Genomic DNA, 22,308 nt, shown 5'->3' on the forward strand with positions numbered 1-22,308 from the left:
TGAGATTGATGAATCTTATGCGATTAAGACAAACAATATGCTCCAAGCTGTTGTCAAATATTCCTTTTAACAAGGCATAAGGTTTCGTATTGCTTTTGAAGCTCATTTCCTCAGGGAAAAAACTAAAGTTCTTAACCTGCAAATATAGCAGAAAGTCCACGTGGGCCCTCCTCTCTGGGCTTAAACCAGTAGTCTAGCCCATTCTGAAGAACCGGATGATTGTTTCATAGTAATTGAGTTCTCCTCTGGTGCTCAAAGAACTTCGTAAGTGATGGGGGCGTGGGGGTTCATGGGGGCGTGGGAACTCATATTTATGAATTTAAGATGCATTAATTGAAATTTAAGGAAGACTCACCAGGATTTTATGAGATAAACTATTATATTGACTCAAAATATATGGAGGGCAGTTTGTCTGCTTCTTTCTCCCAGGAGGTGGGATCAATATGCTTTAAGCAGCAGAGAAGTCTGTGTACTCCTTCCTTCTCCCTACCATACCTGTTCTCCCGAGTTAGGAACTGGGCTTGGATTGGTTTTGGTGGTAGTCTCATTCTCCTTCAGTCTTTCCCTCTCAGATCCCTGTATATGGAATGTTGTTTGCTTGTAGTATAGGTAGCACAGGTTAGAGGAAGAAGTAGGGAGTTGCAGTGCTCAAAGAGATGGTATCATGAGTGTTCTCGTTCACAGGCAGTGTTAGTAGCTTTTGTTCTACTTTTCAGCTATGTCATATTACTCTGTTACGATAATACTCTAGAAGAGCACCATGCTGTATTAATATAACCCAAGCCACATATGTCATGTTAAACTTCCTAGTACTGAAAACAAGTGAAATTAACTTATTAATATATGTATTTTTAACCAAATACATCCACATCAGTATTGTTTTAATACATGATCAATATTAAATAGTGTTAAGGAGACATTTTACGTTCTTACTTTTTCACAGAAAGTGCACACCTTTATGCTCATAGTGCCTGGCAATTCAAGATGAACACATTTCAAGTGCCCAACAGTCACATGTGGGTAGTATTAGACAGCACAGCTCTAAGTTAAAAGGATAAAACAGTTTAATAATTGGCCAGGTAGCACTGGTAGAACTTGGAGAGTCAGTAGATGTGGGAGAGACTGTACATTTACACTAGGGAGAAGCCGAAGGGGACACTTGCAGCAGGTAAATGGCTATCCCATGGCAACCTCATTCATTCCCATGGAGTAAGCTCTCCAGTGGCATGGAATGCTCCTAACTTCAGGTCTGGCTACCCTCCCGCATCCTGTATGCACACTGCCTTACGGGTACGACCAGAATCATTATCTTTACCTGTAGAGCTGCTGCCTTCCTACATCAATCTCGTCAAACATGCAGGCTAGGACTCCCAGCTGCTTTCCCTCTTGCCAATCTGCAGTTATTTTGCCTCCATGATGTCTTCCAGGTACCCACCATCTACTGCTGTCTTGGTACAGAAGGCATCACACTGGCCTAAACTGCCCTAGTATTTGAGTAGCTCCCAGCTAGTCACACTATTTTCTCAATGCATTCTCTTTCTTATGATCCTTTGCCCTGCTGCAAGTTTCCACACCAAAGGGCATCACTGGTCCTGTGGCCACACATAAGGTTGAAAATAAGACCAAGCTTCATGTGACATCATATGAGTTTCAAGGCTCTTACTCCCCACCTCTCTTCTCTAGGACCCACCCTCCACTCTTCTCCCTGCTGAAACTCTCACTGGCTCTGCCCTGCACCCTGGACTTCTCACTCTGTGGTCACTGATTTATGTGTTCTCATATCTGTGCCTCCAAATCTTTCCACTGCTACTTCTCAACAGAGGCACTCTTCCTTCAAAAGCCATCACTAAGTGCTCTTCCGCCTGGGCAGTGTTAAGGCAACCCTTACGCGGGTTCAGCACCCGCACAGGAACCTCACTGCCCTCGCACCATGGCACGGCTCCCATTCTCAGGTGCGTGTGTCTCCTCCTCCCCACCCCGGGACTGTGCTCAGCTGCGGCATGCTGTAGACCCTCAGTGCATACTTGCTGCCCAGCTGCTTTGGGAATTTGCCAGATTTTCCTGGGCAGAACTTCCACAGCGTTCCTCTGGAGCATCGTTTGGTTTCTGTGATGTCCGGAGTGTACCTCTGTTTCGATCTGTCAAAGCCTACCCTGTGGCATGCACTCTGTTTGCTCCAAGTTGTATGCCCCGTGCCCACAGGGATCTTCCCTTCAGTTGTACTCCCAGCTTTGGGTCTGCAGAGTCTGGCTCACATCTGTAATCCCAGCACTTTGGGAGGCTGATGTGGGAGGATCGCTTGAGGCCAGGAGTTGGAGACCAGCCTGGGCAACATAGCAAGACCCCATTTCTACAAAAAATTTTGTTAAAAATTAGCCAGGTAGAGTGACACATGCCTGTAGCACAGCTACTTGGAAAGCTGAGGTGGGAGGATTGCTTGAGGCCAGGAGTTCAAGGCTGCAGTTAGTGAGCTATGATTGTGCCACTACACTCCAGCTTGGGTGACAGAGCAAGACCTTGGAAAGAAAGAAGGAAGGAAGGAAGGGAAAAAGAGAAAGAAAAAAAGAAAGAATAAAGAAAGGAAGAAAGAAAGAAAGAAAGAAAGAAAGAAAGAAAGAAAGAAAGAAAGAAAGAAAGAAAGAAAGAAAAAGAAAGAAAGAAAAAAGAAAGAAAGAAAGAAAGGAAGGAAGGAAGGAGAAAAGAAAGAAAGGAAGGAAGAAAGAGAGAGAGAAAGAAAGAAAAAAGAAACAAAAGAAAGAAAGAAGAAAGAAAGAAGAGAAAGAAAGAAAGAAAGAAAGAAAAAGAAAGAAAGAGAAAGAAAGAAAGAAAGGGGAAAGAAACATGTTTGGGTCGCTTTTGCTGATGTGCCATAAGGCAGGAATGGCAGAAGGGAATGTTTTATAATCAGCAGGGTTATTCTTTTTTAGTGCTGCCCACCACGGCCCCATGCCTGGATACAACAGGCTACTCCGAGAGCTCCATCACCAACCCCTTAGCTCTCTCTTTGAATACATTGAAAAAAACACCATTTCAAATCTGCCAGTCATTTTTACCTTTCAACTCCAAAGTACTTCTCTTCTATCCACTCTTAGGACCATGCCTTGTCTTTGAGCTGCTTTAAAAACCATTTTTTAAAAAAAAAAAAAAAAAAAGCAAATATATACATTTTGATATGATATCTGTCCTTCAAACAGGAAACCAAGTTATTGAATACCCTCCTTCCTGAGGGAACCGAGGCTGAGCTCATGGGTCCCTTTAGCAAAGTCTACAACTCTAGAAAACTTAGTATAAAAAGACTTGGTGCCCTGAACTCAGCCTACCAGTGCTGACAGACTTTTGCTGATTCCCTGCCTGCATGTCTGTTGCACATTAAACAGGGGCACTGAAACTGATAGATACCAGGAAGCGCTAATGAAGCGAAGGAAAGGCTATTTAACTCCATGCCACAGCTATAGATAATATTTATGAGGAGGACAACTTTAGCCTTCCGCTCAGAAAATCTCCACTCAGAAAATTACCTATAATTATTGACCATGGTCCTAAAAATTTATGGATTGGTGTTTTCTAATGTTATGTGAATAGTTTTAACTAATAGCATATTTAATGTTTGTTCTTGTGCATGAACAGCAGCTAACCATATGTAGTTTGCTAGTTACACTGAAAATTTGCCTTCCCTTTTATGGGTTTTGTGCACTTTGCAATGAGAAACTCAGAACATTCTTCTTCTCTTATCGACGTATGTCATGGCAGGCATGACATCTCTTCATTAGACATATTGATTTTAGATTTAACCTCCCCTGCCATTAGGGATTATCTTTTTTTTCCTACTTTTCTCAAGACTATGCAAACTTGCTTTTTTCCATTAGCATTATGTTCTTTTTGGCATTTTGGAAGTATTTTATATAATGACTGCATCAAATGTCATAATATTTGGAATTGAGCCCTTTCGTTATATCATTCAATATGGAAAGCTTATGAAAAGAGCTGCAGGAACTCATTTAAAAATAAATATCCTAAAGATATTTTTCCTATCACCTGTGAACCAAAATAACTGTCAGCACTGTGTCTTGTCCTTAGCTCCACTCTCTCCCTAATTTATTTTGACGAATCCTCCATCAGTCATCTTGCACGTATTGCACAGAGAGCCACTTTCAGATGAGTCTTGTTTTAAGTCTTTGTTTTCACTGTGTGGATTAAACATCAACACGTGGTCTGGGCTAGTCTGTTAGATCCTGGAAATGGGGCGCCTACCGTGACTGGGGTGAGCAGTAGCATGATTCAGAACGTCCTGAGTGTTACAGGGTTTCCAGTACTGCTGGAAAAAGACAGAAAAATCCACAACTGGCTTGTGAATTGCCATTGCATTTTTTTTTTTCCTTTTCGACATTATACTCAGGCAAGAAGACGACTGAATGCACCACTGTAGAGCAGTAGAGTCACTCAAGGCAGAGAAAATGACTGTTTCCCACTGGCACCCTCCACCTTTTGCTTTTTTCTAGTTCCAAAGACTGTGGCAACTTTGAAGAGTGACAAATGACCATTTGCAGCATCCCCAGCATTAGCTCCAGATCATTAGCTCAGATATTTATTAATCAGATATTTATCAAGATGCTATTGAAATATAAAAATAGGAACTATGGCTTTTGCCTTCTGTGTGGGCTTAATCTCTTTGGAGAGATAAGATACAGGCCCCTTTGCCAACATAATATCATAATAAAAATGTGGTAATTATAGTTAAAATCATATTTCCATGCAATGTTTACTTGTGTTTTCTTTCTTTTTTTTTTTTTTTTTTTTTTTTTGAGACAGTGTCTCACTATGTCGCCAGGCGCCAGGCTGGAGTGCAGTGGCACAGTCTCAGCTCACTGCAACATCCGCCTCTGGGTTCAAGCAATTCTCCTGCCTCAGCCTCCCGAGTAGCTGAGACCACAGGCGCGTGCCACCATGCCCAGCTAATTTTTGTATGTTTAGTAGAGATGGGGTTTCACCATGTTGGTCAGGACAGTCTCGATCTCTTGACCCCGTGATCCGCCTGCCTCGGCCTCCCAAAGTGCTGGGATTACAGACTTGTGTTTTCTCACATGCATGAGGCTGAAGCATCTTTGCATCGGTAACCAATTTCACTTTTTAAACTGAAAGAGCATTTTCCAGCTTATTTTTCTATAGCACCATTGGCCTATTTTCCCTTCTAGTCTATTTTCCCTTCTATTTTTGGATGCTCTTTCTATGTTTAAGGGATATAACCTTTGTTGTGAGATACATTACAAATACCTCTCCCAGTTATGGTTTTTAATTTTTAAATTATTTTTCTGACAATGTGATTATTTAAACTATATTCAATCTTACTTGAGAACGATCAATTTGGTTACGCGTAAGGTTAGGATGCAACCTTGATGATCAAAACAAGATGAGACAAGTTGTTTTTAAAAACTTAAAATTGTTATCAACACTGGAGAGGCCTCGAAGCCTGAAAAGGGAGGTGACCTGGTGGACACAGGGATTGGGTGCAGGGTAGACTGAAGGGGAACGGGGCAGGGGAGCATGGGGGAGCTGGTTTTCCTGCTCTTGGAGGGCAGAGGAAGCTGCACACCCATTGTGCTGTCTACTTGCTCGCGTTCCCATCCTGTGAGTGGCGGTCACTCTGGATCAGCGCTTACTCAGCACAGAGGCCGCCATGTGTTGACTTACACATTCATTTTCATCTGGGAGACTGAAACTGTTTGGCAAGTTGGGTCAGTCCTGGGGAGAACCACGGCTGGTGATGGGGGAGGTTTGGAAGCAAATGTTGAAGAGTGACATGTCACCGAGGGCTGGATGAAAGCACTGTGTTCGAACACCAGTTGTGTTGCTTAATAGCTGTGCTGCCTTGGGACATCATGTCACATTATCACATGTGATCTTCTCTATCTACAACATGGAACATCGCTCCTTGCCATGTCACTTGGAAGAACTGCTTTTCTCAAGCAAGATGACAAGTGGAAAAGTCCATGTAAATCGTTATGTGGTAGAGAAGCATGCATTGACTTTATGACATGTGGTGAGGGACCCAGGCAGTTCCTTCCCCAGGTAACAGGTAGGGGGGCATGAATCCACTTTGAGCCCTAAAGTGCTGGGCTACCAGGAACATGATGAGTCAGTGCCTCCTGCTTCATGGTCTAGGCGCGTGTTGCTGAGACAGCGGAGGCGGGCTTGAAGACATCACTGTCATGTACTTGACAGGGACCCGTTGGGAGATCTGTCATTGCTGACTCGGGACACCCTAGTCATGGAATGCCGAGGGCAGAGTTTGGCTGGGCCAAGAGCCCTGCTCGACTCCTGTCCTAGAGCCGGGTACAGTGTCCATCTGCAGCTGTCCTGCCCTTGAGCCGGTGCACTGCTGCACTTGGTGGTTAGTGGAGTCTGAAATTCAGTCAGCCAAGGCATGTCCACAGGTGCAGTCTAGAACCTTATCTTTCCTTTCTCCCTCCCTCCCTTTCCCCCACAGCCCTCTCAGATTTGACAGCTCTTCCTTTAGGAATGCAAGCTCAAAGGCCACCACCCCATTTGGAATAGCCACTGGCTGTTCTCAGAAAGGCAGACAACTTGAGCATCTTTAGGAGACCTCTAACTAACCAGCAACAGCCATGGCCCTATTCAAAACCCCAAAGAGCTGATGATCTTGCAATCGTCCCATTATAAAGTTACTCATCCTTCTCCTTCTTCTCCCTCTTAAAACAAAGTAGCTGACTGTCTTCTGGAAAGGACTTATTCTCTGTCCCTTCCGTCATCACCATGGAGCAGCATGCAGGAAACTAGAACACTACGGTCACTGGCTTAGAGGTGAATTCCCTTTGGGAGTCAAGCCCTCTTTCAACAGAGTGGGAAAGACACGGAAATTTAATGCCTAGGAAAAACCCTCTGTGTGTCTTCATCTTGCTCTCCATATGCATACATATCCACACACACCATGCTTGTTATACATATATGTATGTGCATGTATGTGTTATTCCTTTTTTTCTTTTTATGGTTTTGGGAATTTGAGGATTTCCCTTCCTCTAAGAATAGCTCTTGGTAAATATTCTATCCTTTCTGTGTGACTTCACTTTATGTCTGCATTAGCTAAGCACATACATTCTCCTTGCTTTCATCACACATGGCCAGTCGCCAGTTTAAATAAAATGTTTTAGTATAATTTCTGAAGACAGTCATGCACCACTTAACCACAGAGATATGTTTGAGAAGTGTGTCGTTAGGAGATTTTGTCCGTGTGCAAACATGGACAAAACAGAGTGTATTTCCGTAAACCTAGATGATTGAGCCTACTACACACCTGGGCTATATGGCAAAGCCTGTGGCTCCCAGGCTACAAACCTGCACAGCATGTGACTCTACTGAATACTGTAGGCAATTGGACCACAACAGTATCTGTGTATCTAAACATAGCTAAGCTTAAAACAGATAGAGTCTGTTTTAAATAGGGTATTATAATCTTATACAAGGGGATCACCCTTGTATATGCAGTTTGTTGTTGACTGAAACATGTTACACAGTGCATGACTATATCTGTTCAAACTTTTGCCTTGAAATCTCAGAAGGCCCACCTCAGAAGGGATTCCTCTGCTCAAACCCACTGTCTAATCAGATTAGACTAATAAGACTGTCTTGTTTTACTGAATGAAAATATTTTGCTTATAAACTTCATTTCAGAAAGAAAATGATGAAATTCAGATATTTTCTTTTTTTTCTGTTTAAATAAGATTTAAAGGGAAAGAGCTAGCTAGGAATTTTATGGACGTGAAGTTCTTCTGGGATTTGAAGTCATCCTTGATCAAATTTTAACACAGAGAGAGAGAGAGAGGAGCTGAAAGTTCACATCTGAAAGGGATGACTACTTCATAATACATTTTTTTTTCCTAATGAGAATGTATCAGCTGGAAATAGACACAGTTAAAGCAAAGTAGACAGCCTATTGTAACTTAGGAGGAAGGCCATTTTGGTTCTGCTCAGGCTTTGTTTTCCCTGGTTGCATGTAAGATAAGAATCATTACTAACCTAAAAGAAGAAAAAGTGAATCCTACTACTAGAAATTGAAAAAAAGCCCTCCTATCATGCCTATCAAACAGTGTGACACCCGTGCTCAGAAGGGAGGTGAGTCTGATTCACTAAGTGCTCTCTGTTTGAAAAACCTATTATGTAAATTAAAGAACGTAATATCTATTTCAATCAAAACAGCAGAGGCTTAAAAATATCTCATAAAACAAATATTTATCCAAAAGTGCAAGAAAGTTTCTACCTGTAAACTGATACCAATATTATTAGCTATTCTTAAATAGTGAAGGGCATTTATTTGATCTCAAATCAGATTTGTAAGTTATAATGCCCAGGTTGCTTAGACTTGACTTTCTGGTACATGTTCTATGTGCAGATTTTAGCTGAGCTCCTTGAACCTGCCTTTCAGTGCATGGCTCTAAGCAACCTGCAATACCTCTGTTCTGCTCTTGACCCTGCAGGAACCGCCCACTGCTGGTCTTGGGAAAACTTGACCTGTGCATGAGCAGCCCAGCCCTCAGCCATGGACACAGATTCAGGGGTCACCTTTATATAGTTCTCTCCTGCTGGGGTCCTGTTCTGTGGATCCCAGCCCCTTCAGATGCTTGGATGCTTCTGATCTCTGCCACTGCAGCTCAGCGCATGTCTTGCTCAGCGTGGACTCCACCCCTTGTGCCATGTTAAGAAGTCGTTCCCGGGCAGAGAATGGAAATAAGAGGCACACCTCGGAATTTCTCCCTCTCTCAGGGACTGTGGGTCCCTCTACTTGTCGACCTAGGCTGCATCATTTAGTCCCGTTTTATACTTGCTCTGGTGGGGACACGAGTGCAGTTCCCAGTTAAAATAGAATAGTTTCCCTGCATATTATCTCTTTTTGCACTATTGTCTGATGTCTAAGCATTATAAGATGTATTATGAGGTGTCCCGGAGTTTGCTATGATGCACTCTAAATTATGTTTTCACATTGGTCATCACCAGAAAATAACATAAGGGCATTCTAGATCATGCTAATGGATGGCTAATTTATGACGTAGCACTATTACATTATTTTAAGGTATACACTGCATGTATATCTGTTTTTAAATTTGTCTTGACATTGGTAGAACTCGCCTTATGCTTGCTAGATGAACAAATCTCAGCGATGGACTCACGGAGACGATGTACCTGGGTCAAGTAAAGGCCAAATGTCTCTATAACCATATGGAGGTTTTATAATGGATCGATTAGAGTAAGGTTGAGGGAGAATTGAGTTTCTATGTGCTACAATGGTGCTAGAGTCTGAATGTCTGTGTTCCCTCAAAGTTCTACTGTTGAAACCAGATCTCCCAAAGTGATGATAAGGTGGGACTTTAGGGGAGGTGATAAGGTTATGAGGATGGAGCCCTCATTAATGGGATTAGTTGCCCTTATGAAGTAGGCCTAAGGGAGCAAATTCACCCCTTCTACTTTGTGAGGACACAGGAAGAAGTATGCTGTCTATGAACCGGAATGCTGGCCTTCACCAAACATTAGATCTGCTGGCATGCCAATCTTGGGCTTCCCAGCCTTCAGAAAAGTTTGTGGGAAACAAGTTTATGTTGTTTATAAACCATCCATTCTAGGGCAAGGATACAAGATATATAAGTATGTCATACTGCAAAGAATCTGCACTCCGACAGTTTGTACACTGGGAAGTCATGATTTATATTCAGAAAGCGGCATTATCAATCCCATTAAATGCATGTAGATGATTTGAGTTTTACTTTCTCAACTTTAGTGTTGTTTTCATTTAATTTGTAGAAATTTGGTTTTGGTTTAGAAGAATGTCAGAACTATTAATAGAAGCATAAGCAATTTATTTATACCTTATTTATATATTTTTTACTTTTTGAGACAGAGTCTCATTCTTATCACCCAGGTTGGAGTGCAGTGGCATGACCTCAGCTCACCTCAACCCCTGCCTCCCAGGTTCAAGTGATCCTCCTGCCTCAGCCTCCTGAGTAGCTGGGATTACAGACATGTGCAACCACACCTGGCTAATTTTTGTATTTTTAGTAGAGACGGGGTTTCACCATGTTGCCCAGGCTGATCTTGAACTTCTGACCTCTGGTGATCCACCTGCTTCAACATCCCAAAGTGCTGAGATTACAGGTGTGAGCCACCGCACCTGGTGATATATCTTATGTTTTATGTGTGCATGTTTAAGGAACATTATAACAAAAATAACTAAAGTCAACACTTAGGGGTCTATATAAGTTTGTTTTTGTTATTGTTTGGTTTTGACTTTTGTAGAGAGGAATATATGACCCAGATTTGAGCAGTGCTACCCTGTATCGTGCTATGGAGTTCATTTTTGTTTTCTACCCTAGTCTGCAAACAAGATCTCTGTCATATCTGTTTGTGCCAAAATCTACATGAGATGAATGTGGGAAGGGCATTCCATTGAAGTTAACTCTGGATTTCAGACCGCATGTACTGCCATAAAATTTCTCTCTCAGGCCTGTGTCTCCCTGAACATGCAAAAGGAACACCACCATTCCCCTCCCATCCCATTGTCCCCAATTAAATACATTCTGTCAAAAACATTTATAAACTGTGAAACTCTGAAAATATTTGAGGCACCTTCTTAGCAATGCATGATGATAATAGCAATAAATTATTTCGTAGGTTTTCAGTGATGTTTCAATCCATATAAAGCATTTAACCTTTTAATTACCTGTATCTATACATTTAAAACAATACTTTATTCACATTTTCTTATTGATGCAAACATTGTTATGTATTTTTTGATCCAAAGTAATAGATACTGGTTGTTATTTTATGTAAATAGAACAACAGTTTACAAAAAAATCACAAAAAGAGAGGCCGATGGGAAAAAGCAGTTTAAAACATAAAGAAGATTCAGAGATTAAAAAGAGATTCAGAGAGGATTAATGCAGGTGCAAGATACAGAACATTATCAAGCAGATAAAAGTTAATATCACAGATTTATACAGATTAAAGCCGATGGACAGCTGTCTTCAACCAAATGCCCCAGGACACATAACATAAGCACTAATGATGTCATTGGTAACTTTCTGTGTTCAAGCTCCTAAGAGCAACTGTGCTTTTCTGATGATTTGGCATGAGGTCCTTGGCCAGCATTGATAGATAACCCCAGTCATTCAAAAATGAGTGGTAACAATATTCTTGGGAAACATAAAATACCCCAAGATTCCAGATTTCTAATGTCAAATTCTTGGTTTATTCATGACTTTTTTATCCACATATACAATAATTTTGAATTACTTTAATTCTATAACAACATTGATGAAATTTTACCAAAAAACCAAGATACAGTCAGCCCGCCATCTCCACGGATTTCACATCTATCCATTAATTCAAGCAATTGCAAATTGAAAACACACCATAATTACACTGATAAAAAGTAGCAATCCAGCAATAAAAATAATACAAATTAAAATACCAGTGCAGTATAATAACTATTTACATTGTATTAGGTATTATAAGTAATCTAGAGATGATTTAAAGTGTACAGGAAGATGTGCATTGCTTACATCCAAATACTCCACAGTTTTATATCAGAGATTTAAGCATCCACAAATTTTGGTATCCACCAGGGTCTCGGAACCAATTCCCCATGGATACTGAGGGACGTCTGTACCCAGTTCTAACATCACACTGAATGTTTATAAGCATATATGGAGTGTTTCCATGTGTCAGGCAATGTATTGAAAAACTGTGAGTTTTATCTTAAGAACACAGGGCACAGTGAATGGCAGCAAACATCCAGGAAAATATTTAGAATATTGTACGTTAAATTTAATACTAGCGGAACCATTTAAACAAATAGCACAGTGAAAAGGAAAGATTAAATTTATTTGGAGCAAGTAGAGGAGGATTCACTGAAGAAAAAATTTCTGAGCTGGGTTTTGAAGTATGAATGGAAGTTTTCTGTGCAGATAAGCAGAAATCATTTTAGCAGAGAGAACAGCATATACGAAAGCAAAGAGGTGTGAAGTCACATTGCACTTTCAAAAAACTAGGGGTATTATAAAACTCCTAGAGTTTTTAAGAAAGGGACAGTGACGCACAAGAGAATAAAGGCAGAAGCCAGATCCTGTTAAGGAGCCTCTGTTTTATTCTAGGGTCATAATGAGTCACTAGAGCAGAGAAGTTGTGCGGGGGGTGGGCTTGGGAGGGCAGTGTGGACTCCTGTTTTCAGGGAAAAGGAGCAAGAAGAGGAAGGTCTGCTAGGAGGACTATAGCACCTAATAGGTTTGTATTCATACCTCAAACAACAAGAGGAAGAAGAAAGGGAAGATCGTAGCTAGAAGAGGGCACAGAGGCTCAGTGGGTGTTAGTTTTATTTAAAAATGGGAGAAACCTGAACTCAGGAAAAGGAACCAGAAGGGAGGAATTGGGAAATCTTTCAGTTGTGGCAACAAAACAGATGAGCGAATGCATTCCTGCCCCAGACACATGCATGGCCTCTGAGCAGACCACAGTGGAATAAAATTGGAAACCAACTCCAGAAGGAACCCTCAAATCATGCAAATACATGGAAATGAAACAACCTGCTCCTGAATGATCATTGGGTCAAAAACGAAATCAAGTTTGAAATTTAAAAATTCTTTTAACTAAGTGATAATAGTGACACAACCTATAAAAACTCTTGGGATACAGAAAAAGTGGTGCTAAGAGGAAAGTTAATACCATCAAATACCTACATCAAAAAGTCTAAAAGGGCACAAAATAGACAATCTAACATCATGCCTCAAGGAACTAGAGAAACAAGAACACACCAAACCCAAACCAGCAGAAGAGAAGAAATAACAAAGATCAGAGCAGAGGTAAATGAAATGGAAACAAACAAACAAAAAATACAGAAGAGAAATGAAACAAAAAAACTGGTTATTTGAAAAGGTAAATAAAATTGATAGACCATTAACAAGATTAACTAAGAAAAGAAGAGAGAAGATCCAAATAAGCTCAACTAGAAATGAAGCAGGAGATACTACAACTGATACAACAGAAATTCAAAAGATCATTCAAGGCTGCTAGGTACACCTTTATGCACATAAACTGGAAAAGCTAGTGGAGATGGAGAAATTCCTGGAAATATATGACCCTCCTAGATTACAGTGGGAAGATGTAAATACTCCAAACAGATCAATACCAAGCAGTGAGATGGAAATGGTAGTTTAAAAATTGCCAACAAAAAAAAAAAATCCAGGACCAGAAAGATTCCCAGCTGAATTCTATCAGACATTCAAACAAGAATTGATAGTAATCGTATTGATGCTATTCCAAAAGATATGGAAAGAGGGAATCCTCCCTAAATCATTCTATGAAGCCAGTATCACCCAAATAACAAAACTGGAAAAGGACATAACAAAAAAAAAAAAAAGAAGAAGAAAAGAAAACTACAGACATATATCTCTGAAGAGCGTAGATGCAAAAATCCTCAACAAAATGCTAGTTAACCAAATCCAATAGCATATCAAAAAGGTAATCCTCCCTGATCAAGGGGTTTCATACCAGAGATGCAGGGATAGTTTACTATGCACAAGTTAATAAATGAGATACACCACATAAACAATTAAAAACAAAAATCATATGATCATCTCAATAGATGCAGAAAAAGCATTTGGAAAAATCCAGCAACTTTATGATTAAAAACCCTAGCAAAATTGGCGTAGAAGAGACATAACTTAACGTAATAAAAGCCATCTATGACAAACCCACAACCAACATTACACTGAATGGGGAAAAGTTGAAAACATTCCCCATGAGAACTGGAGCAAGACAAGGATGCCCATTTTTATCACTTCTATTAAACATAGTACTGGAAGTCTTAGCCAGAGCAATCAGACAAAAGAAAAAAATAAATGACATGCAAATCAGTAAAGAGGAAATCAAACTGTCACCATTTGTTGATGACATGATCATATACCTGGAAAATGCTGAAGAATCACCCAAAAATTTTCTAGAACTGGTAAATGAATTCAGCAGTTTCAGAATACAAAAATAATGTACACAAATCAGTAGCTCAACAACATCAAGAAATATATCAACAGTGACTAAGCTGAGAATCAAATTAGGAACTCAATCCCTTTTACAATAGCTGCAAAAAAAAAACCCCAAAAAACAAACAAAAAAAAAAACCCAAAACCAAACAACAAACAAACAACAACAACAAAACACTTAGGAATATACCTAACCATGGAGGTGAAACAACTGTACAAGGAAAACTACAAAACACTGCTGAAAGAAGTAGTAGATGACACAAACAAATGGAAACACATCCTATGCTCATGGATGAGTAGAATCAATACTGTGTAAATGACCATACTGCCAAAAGCAGTTTACAAGTTCAACACAATTCCCATCAAAATAACATCATAATTCTTCACAGAAATAGAAAAAACAATCCTAAAATTCATATGGAACCAAAAAGAGCCCACATAGCTAAAGCAAGACTAAGCCAAAAGAACAAATTTGGAGGCATTACACTACCTGACTTCAAACTATACTATAGTATAAGGCCACAGTCACCAAGAGAGCATGGTATTGTATAAAAATAGGCATATGGCCGGGCGCGGTGGCTCAAGCCTGTAATCCCAGCACTTTGGGAGGCCGAGGCGGGTGGATCACGAGGTCAAGAGATCGAGACCATCCTGGTCAACATGGTGAAACCCCGTCTTTACTAAAACTACAAAACATTAGCTGGGCATGGTGGCGCGTGCCTGTAATCCTAGCTACTCGGGATGCTGAGACAGGAGAATTGCCTGAACCCAGGAGGCAGAGGTTGCAGTGAGCTGAGATCGCGCCATGGCACTCCAGCCTGGGTGAAACTCCATCTCAAAAAAAAAAAAAAAAATAGGCATATGGACCAATGGAACAGAATAGAGTACCCAGAAATAAAGCCAAATACTTACAGTCACTGAGCTTTGACAAAGCAAACAAAAAAAAAGTGGGGAAAGAACATCCTACTCCACAAATGGTGCTGGGATAATTGGCTAGCCACATTTAAAAGAATGAAACCAGATTCTCTTCTTTCACCCTATATAAAAATCAACTCAAGATGGATCAAAGACTTAAATCTAAGATCTGAAACCATAAAAATTCTAGAAGAAAACGTTGGAAAAACCCTTCTAAACACTGGCTGAGGCAAAGACTTCATGACCAAGAACTCCCAAAGCAAATGTAACAAAAACCAGGATAAATAGATGGGACTTAATTGAACTAAAAAGCTTATGCATAGCAAAAGAAATAATCAGCACAGTAAACAGACAACCCACAGAGTGGGAGAAAGTCTTTGCAATCAAACCATCTGACAAAGGACTAATATTCAGAATCTACAAGGAACTTAAAGAAATCAGCAAGAACATAACAAAAAATTCCATCAAAATGTGGGCTAAGGAAATGAATAGACAATTCTCAAAAGAAGATATACAAAAGGGCAAGAAACGTGTGAAAACATACTTAACATCACTAATGATCAGGGAAATGCAAATCAAAACTATAATCCGATACCATCTCACTCCTGCAAAAGTGGCCATAATAAAAAATTTTTTAAAAAGGGTAGATGTTGGCATGGATGTGGTGAAAAGGAAACACTTTGGCTGGGTGTGGTGGCTCATGCCTGTAATCCCAGCACTTTGGGAGGCTGAGGAGGGCGGATCATGAGGTCAAGAAATAGAGACCATCCTGGCCAACATGGTGAAACCCCATCTCTACTAAAAATACAAAAATCAGCTGGACATGGTGGTGCACCTGTAGTCCCAGCTACTCGGGAGGCTGAGGCAGGAGAATCACTTGAACCCAGGAGGCGTAGGTTGCAGTGAGCAGAGATCCCACCACTGCATTCCAGCCTGGTGACAAAGCAACACTCTGTCTCAAAAAAAAAAAAAAAAAAAGGAAACACTGCTACACCACTGGTGGGAATGTAAACTAGTACAACCACTATGGAAAACCGTGTGGAGATTCCTTAAAGAACTAAAAGCAGAACTACCATTTCATCCAGCAATCGCAGTCCTGGCTATCTACCCAGAGGAAATAAGCCATTATACAAAAAAGATAGCTGCACATGTGTTTATAGCAGCTCAATTTGCAATTGCAAAAATATGGAACCATTCCAAATGCCCATCAATCAGAGTGGATAAAGAAACTGTGATATATAAATACCGTGGAATACTACTCAGCTGTAGAAAGGAATGAAACAATGGCATTTGCAGCAACCTGGATGGAATTGGAGATCATTATTCTAAGTGAAGTAACTGAGAAATGGAAAACCAAACATCATATGTTTTCACTCACAAAACTTTGCTATGAGGATGCAAAGGCACAAGAAGGATACAACGGACTTTGGGAACTCAGGGGAAAGGGTGGCAATGAGGTGAGGTTTAAAAGACTACACATTGGGTTCAGTGTACACTGCTCGGGTGATGGGTGCACCAAAATCTTGGAAATCACCACTAAAGAATTTACTCATGTAACTAAACAACATTTGTTCACCCAAAACTTACTGAAACAATTTAAAAACAATACAAGTATAGATGAATAAACTTTATGAATAGAAAAAATACAAAATTATGCTTAAAAATGTAGAAAGTAATACCATATTCACAGATAAGGTAACTTAATACTCATATTAATTTAATAGCTGTGATTTTAGTAAAATACCAAGAAGCCTATCAATCTATCTTTTTCCCTCTTTCTTCCTCCTTCCATTTTCTCCCTTCCTCTCTCCCTTCTTTCTTTCTGCTTTACTTTCTTTTCTCTTTGTGGAACTTGGCCAGTTGATACTAGAATTTATGCAAAGTAATCAAAGACCAAGAATAGCTAAGACAATATTTGAAAATATCTGAGAACAACCCTCCTAGATAGCAACATGTGTTTTAAGCTTAGTAGTTAAGGCCCATGTATAGACTCAGGTTTAACCAAAAGGAATGAGACAAAATAAAGGGCCGAACATAAACCCAGGAATGTGACAGAAGTGGCATTGCAAATCAGTGGTTGTGGGTGAATTTTCAACAAGTGGGACTTGATTATCAGTACTGAAGAAGATAAAATCTGATCACTACCTAACATTTGTCAAATTCAACAAGCAGATGTCCATTAGGCTGTTGTTGTCACCATATTCATACTATGAGAGTCTGTCTATAACAAACTAACTTAGTGTCTAAAAAAATAAAAGCTCAGTTTAAGAAAATACTTTTTATAACAAATAGCTGGGTTTCTGCCAATCACAAACAGCCAAGCTTCAGCCAATCACAGGCAGCAAACTCATCACACTGTTTCCAAATAAGGTAAATGCATAGCTATAGCCAATCAGGTGATTTCTCTGTTTTGTTTCTCAGCTTGACCTATAAAAGCTCGCCACTGACACCACTGGTAAGAATTCTCTTAACAATTTCTGGTTCTGAGTGCTGTTCAATTCACATATCATTCTTATCTCAAATAAACTTTGTTAAATTTCATTTGTCTAAAGCTTTTCTTTTAACTATATACAAAAATCACATTTCTATGAAATACTAAAATGTGAAAAATAAAAATTTAGAAGTATTAGAAAATATAATTGAATATTTATATTTATTTTAAGGAAAGATAGCTTAATCAAGACACAAATATTTTAAAGAATAGACATTTTAAAATAAAAAACTTTAGTATAATAAAATAGAAAGTATTTGAATTAAAAATATATATCCCTGAGAAAAGATACTTGCAATTGATGTAGATGAAATATTACTTTGCAGGTTAAACTTACACAATTCATACAACAAATAAGATAGTATCCTTATAGGAAAAATGAAAACCTTGATAGGTAGAGTTAATGGATATGACCAGGTAACTCACAGAAGAAGAAGACCAAGTGCGAGCACAGAGGAGATATTTCTCAGTCTTGATACTAGACTGATGGAACAAGTAGGGCCCTTGGACAAATGAGAAAGGAAAATGAGGGTGATGGAAGACAAAACTCAAGTAACTGGCATTGTGACCTGGATTAGTTAGTGAATGAAATGAAACCAGCAGAACTGATTAAAAGGTAACTGAAAAAAATTAAGGAGATAAATATTGTGAATTAGCAGGTGTAGAGGAAGTGAGGAAATGAGCAGCCAGCTCTTTCTGACCCATAGTGAGAGAATGAACTCTTACCACTTAAGATTCCGGAGGTTTGAAATCCCTTACGATGACCAAGCCCTGACAGAGTGTCCATGCAGGCAATAAGTGAAGAAGAGTGAAGGTCACTGGGCAAGGAAGATCAAGAGGTTGTGGATGGGGCCACAGAACACTGGAATCGCTGGAATGAGAGACAGATTTGGCATAAAGACAGTAGTGTTTAAAAATTCACCATTTTATTTAACCCCAGTTTAATTTCCATTATGAACTAGTAATGAAAAAATAACAATGTAAAATCTTTGTCTTTGACAGATCAAAATTATCAAATTGACAGGTCAAATTTTGACAGGTCAAAATTAACATAAATTTTCCCTGTGTATTGATCTCTAAGTTAATCTAACTAGAAAACTGAGCTATTCTACTTGCCTTAAGAGTACCAAAAATAATGTAAAAATATCAGTCTCTTTATTTGGAGGAGCTAAAACATTGATAGTAATTCAGCAACTCTCACTCAAAGATTAGTTGATCTTAATACCTTTTCTCTTTATCCTCTATAAAGTACTTGATTACTAATTGATCATCTATCGTTTCTTAGTTCTGCACTTCTGAAGAAAAATATCTCCAGGAAAAACATTACTTTTCTTCCTTTCTCATATATCCTGCTCGTGATAAGATTAAGTGGTTACTCAAGTTCTGGTTTCCTTCAGTACACTTTGCATGCTGTTTTCAGCTCCCGAGACTTAAAATCAATTCTAAATCTTTCTCGTCGGCCCTATGAGCTCATGCTGGCTGCATGCTGAGTATTTAGAGGCTGTAATAATTGATGGGGCTTCTAGTTTTCCTTTAAGATACACTACCTGTCATCCTCCACAAGCTCTTATGTGTCATCTTACTTAGTTATGTATGTCCCGACAGCTGACAAGCAATGATATGCTTGGTGGAACTTTAAACAGAGCATGGACTTTTTTGAAAACACTGTATCATCGATAGCAGCTGTGCTTAAAATTCCTCAGTACCTCTTATAGCAGTGGAGTTCAGAGTACCTGGCTGAGACTTGAGGTACTTGAAATCCTATCCTGGCTGGCCACGCACCAGCTCTGCACCCAGGGGCAACTCAGACTCCCTGCCCTTTAGTTTCTCCGTCTATTAAACTTTCCTAAAAACCTTCAAAAAGAAGAGGGCTATTTGAATTGTATCAGTGTTGTATTTTTAAGAAGTTAAGGGAAATCAATACAAGTCAAATGCATGCAAAAATATTCACAAGCTGCCAAAAAGGGGAGTGAACGATGCATTTTAAATCAGTTGGCACACTGAATGTTACATTGTTCATTCTGCATTCCCAGGGTGCTTGTTTGAATCACAGGTGAATGCTTTCAGAGTTGGAATAGTGCAGCCAGTCAAGCTACAGCAGTTCACATCGCATCCTGGATTTTTTTTAAAAAAGCACAGTGTTTTAAAACATAAAATAATTAACTGCAGGCTGACCACACCACTTTGTGATAATTTAAACGTATCAGGGACATTTAATGAGGAGCTACTATTTTAACTTCCTGTATTCTTCCTGATTAATTCCGTATTGATCTTCACTAATAAGCAGAATTTAATTATCTCTCTAAAATAGTGAAGTAAAAACAACATATTAAGATAGAATTGCATTCACTTCTATGATTTCCTCTATGTCTGATCCTCGTTATGATTGTCATTTAATTTTATTTATTTATTTGAGATGGAGTTTCCCTCTTGTCGCCCAGGCTGGAGTGCAATGGCACCATCTTGGCTTACTGCAACCTTTGCCTCCCAGGTTCAAGCGATTCTCCTGCCTCAGCCTCCTAAGTAGCTGGGATTTCAAGCATGAGCCCCCCATCCAGCTATTTTTTGTATTTTTCTTTAGTAGAGACGGGGTTTTGCCATGTTGGTCAGGCTGGTCTCAAATTCTTGACCTCAGGTAATCTGCCTCCCTGAAGCCCCACAAAATGTTAGGATTACAGGCATGAACTACTGAGCCCGGCCTATTGTCATTTTAAATAAATCTTAGTCCTCCTTAGAGAAAATAGTAAAAGTCTAGGCTTGCTAGTAGGTTTTCACGTAGTATTATTTAAGCTTATTAAAATTAACCTCTGTTTCTCAAAGCAAGTATTTGCGTGGAGGTGGGGGAATAGTAATTTCCAAACAATTATATTGATTTCAAGGATCTTATAAATTAAGGGGTTTGGGGTTACAGTCTTATTCTCAAAAGAGTTCCTTATCAGAAGACATCGGTGTTCACTGAAGAAAGAGAAGTGAATATTCAAAGTGTTCAGTTCTGAATGACAAACCAGGAAGGGAGAAATATGGTAAAAACGGCTGTGATTTTCAAACTACTTGTGATACTCTCCAGAATTTCAGACTGGAGCCTACCTACATTTTAAATCGTGAGACGAAAACAAATGAAGCCCCGAAGAAAATATTATTTCTATGTATTAGTTTCTATTTCAACTTAAAAGTAGCTCAGCTTGTTAGGATTGGAGTCCAAATATAGATGGGTATGTAACCTCAACTCATGCTGCCATTTGAAAACATTCTTCGTACAACATCAAGATGAGCACTCTGCCTCATCCTGGCTGAATATGATAAAATATAAATCAAAATTCTATTTAAACCTACTTAACAGTATTTAGAAAGAAATTCTAACTTCTTTATCGTCAAAATCCAAAAGCGATTGGAACACTATGAGCAAGAAACATACTTGGTATCCCCCATAGCGTCTTAATTCTACTTGGCACTCAAGAAATTTTTGTATAAATGAATCTCATTCACGGTTTTACGATACATGTTAATACACACCCAAAGGCGAGGAATGCAGGGGATATAGAATCTCATTTTTCCTGAGGATTACCTTTCAATTTTCACGTACAGAAGCCAAATAAAACACCAGCTTGGAGGTTTTGTGGCTGCGACACGTGGAGTTCTTCCGTCCTCTGCTATAACTCCGTTATTTTGCATGTCATTCCTCTACTTTAATTCTGGTCTGCACATCAGATATCAGTGTCAGAAGGTGTTTACACAAAGGATTGATTCAACAGTAAAACAACTTTGAGACATGATCGTATTAACGCACGGGCTCAGGAACATGACACAGAAAAGCATGTGGGCAGAGACTAGCAAGCGATGCTTCCATCGTCACCCAAGCACTCCTTTCTAATTGTTCATTCGTATCACAGGACGTTAGTCAGTTTCTATCTCTTGGGAGTGCGCTTTCTTGCCAATTAAACAATAAACCCTAAGCCTGTATGTATACATTGGTTACCCTGGGTAGGGTGTTATCCCATGTGGATAAAATGTGTCACTATTTATCCAGGCTGAAATACCAAGATGATCATAATGCTCCATTTTCAGAATCTAGCTTCCTATTTCAGGTACTCCATGTGGCTCTCGGCTTTAATAATACGGTTATGCTCCTAGGGATCACAAACAGTAGGGTCGATCATAAGCAGTTTTTCAAAGAATGTGATTAATTTTGAAGTGTGTGCATTTATTTTTGCCAGCAATTTTCTTTCGACTCATCTAGTTCTTGGCGTTCACCTCTAGGATTTTGGCAGACAATGTCATTTTTTATCCAAAGAGAGATATTTCCTTTTTCTGACTGTGTGTATTTTGAAAATCAGACTTAATTAGATACCGTCTAACTTAAAGAATCACTCTCCTTGTTAGGACGTCCATGAGATGGGGTCAGCAATTAGCCATTGACTATCATTCAACTTTAATGGTAACTACATCAAATTTTTAGTAATGCTGCATAAAATCTGCTTTTTACGTGTTTTGGTTTTCATACATTGTGTTTCTTTTGTATGGCTTCTTTTAAATGTGTCATGATGCACACATTTGTTATAGAATACCGTTCTATATTAAGAATGCAAGGCTTTGAAGTCATGCCTTTACCTTTTAATTCTCCTATTTTAAGTTGGTAAATGGAGCAGTGTATCCAGTGCAGCTGTTTAGAATTGAGTGTTAGAATTAACCAGAAAAGAGGGTGACGGTTCTCTCACAAAGTTTAAGTCTCAAGTAGGGTGGCCCAAGCCTCCATGAAGCCACTGGATCCCCAACTTCTCTTTAGTTCTTGGTTCTACCACCTTTAGTGTGAGAGCCACAATCTTACACTCTGAAGAAAGATGCTGTTTCTCTGCCATCATCAGTTTC

This window comes from Sapajus apella, unplaced genomic scaffold (genome assembly GCF_009761245.1).
Source record: "Sapajus apella isolate SASKATOON/1434 unplaced genomic scaffold, GSC_monkey_1.0 scaffold35, whole genome shotgun sequence".
NCBI lineage: Eukaryota > Metazoa > Chordata > Mammalia > Primates > Cebidae > Sapajus > Sapajus apella.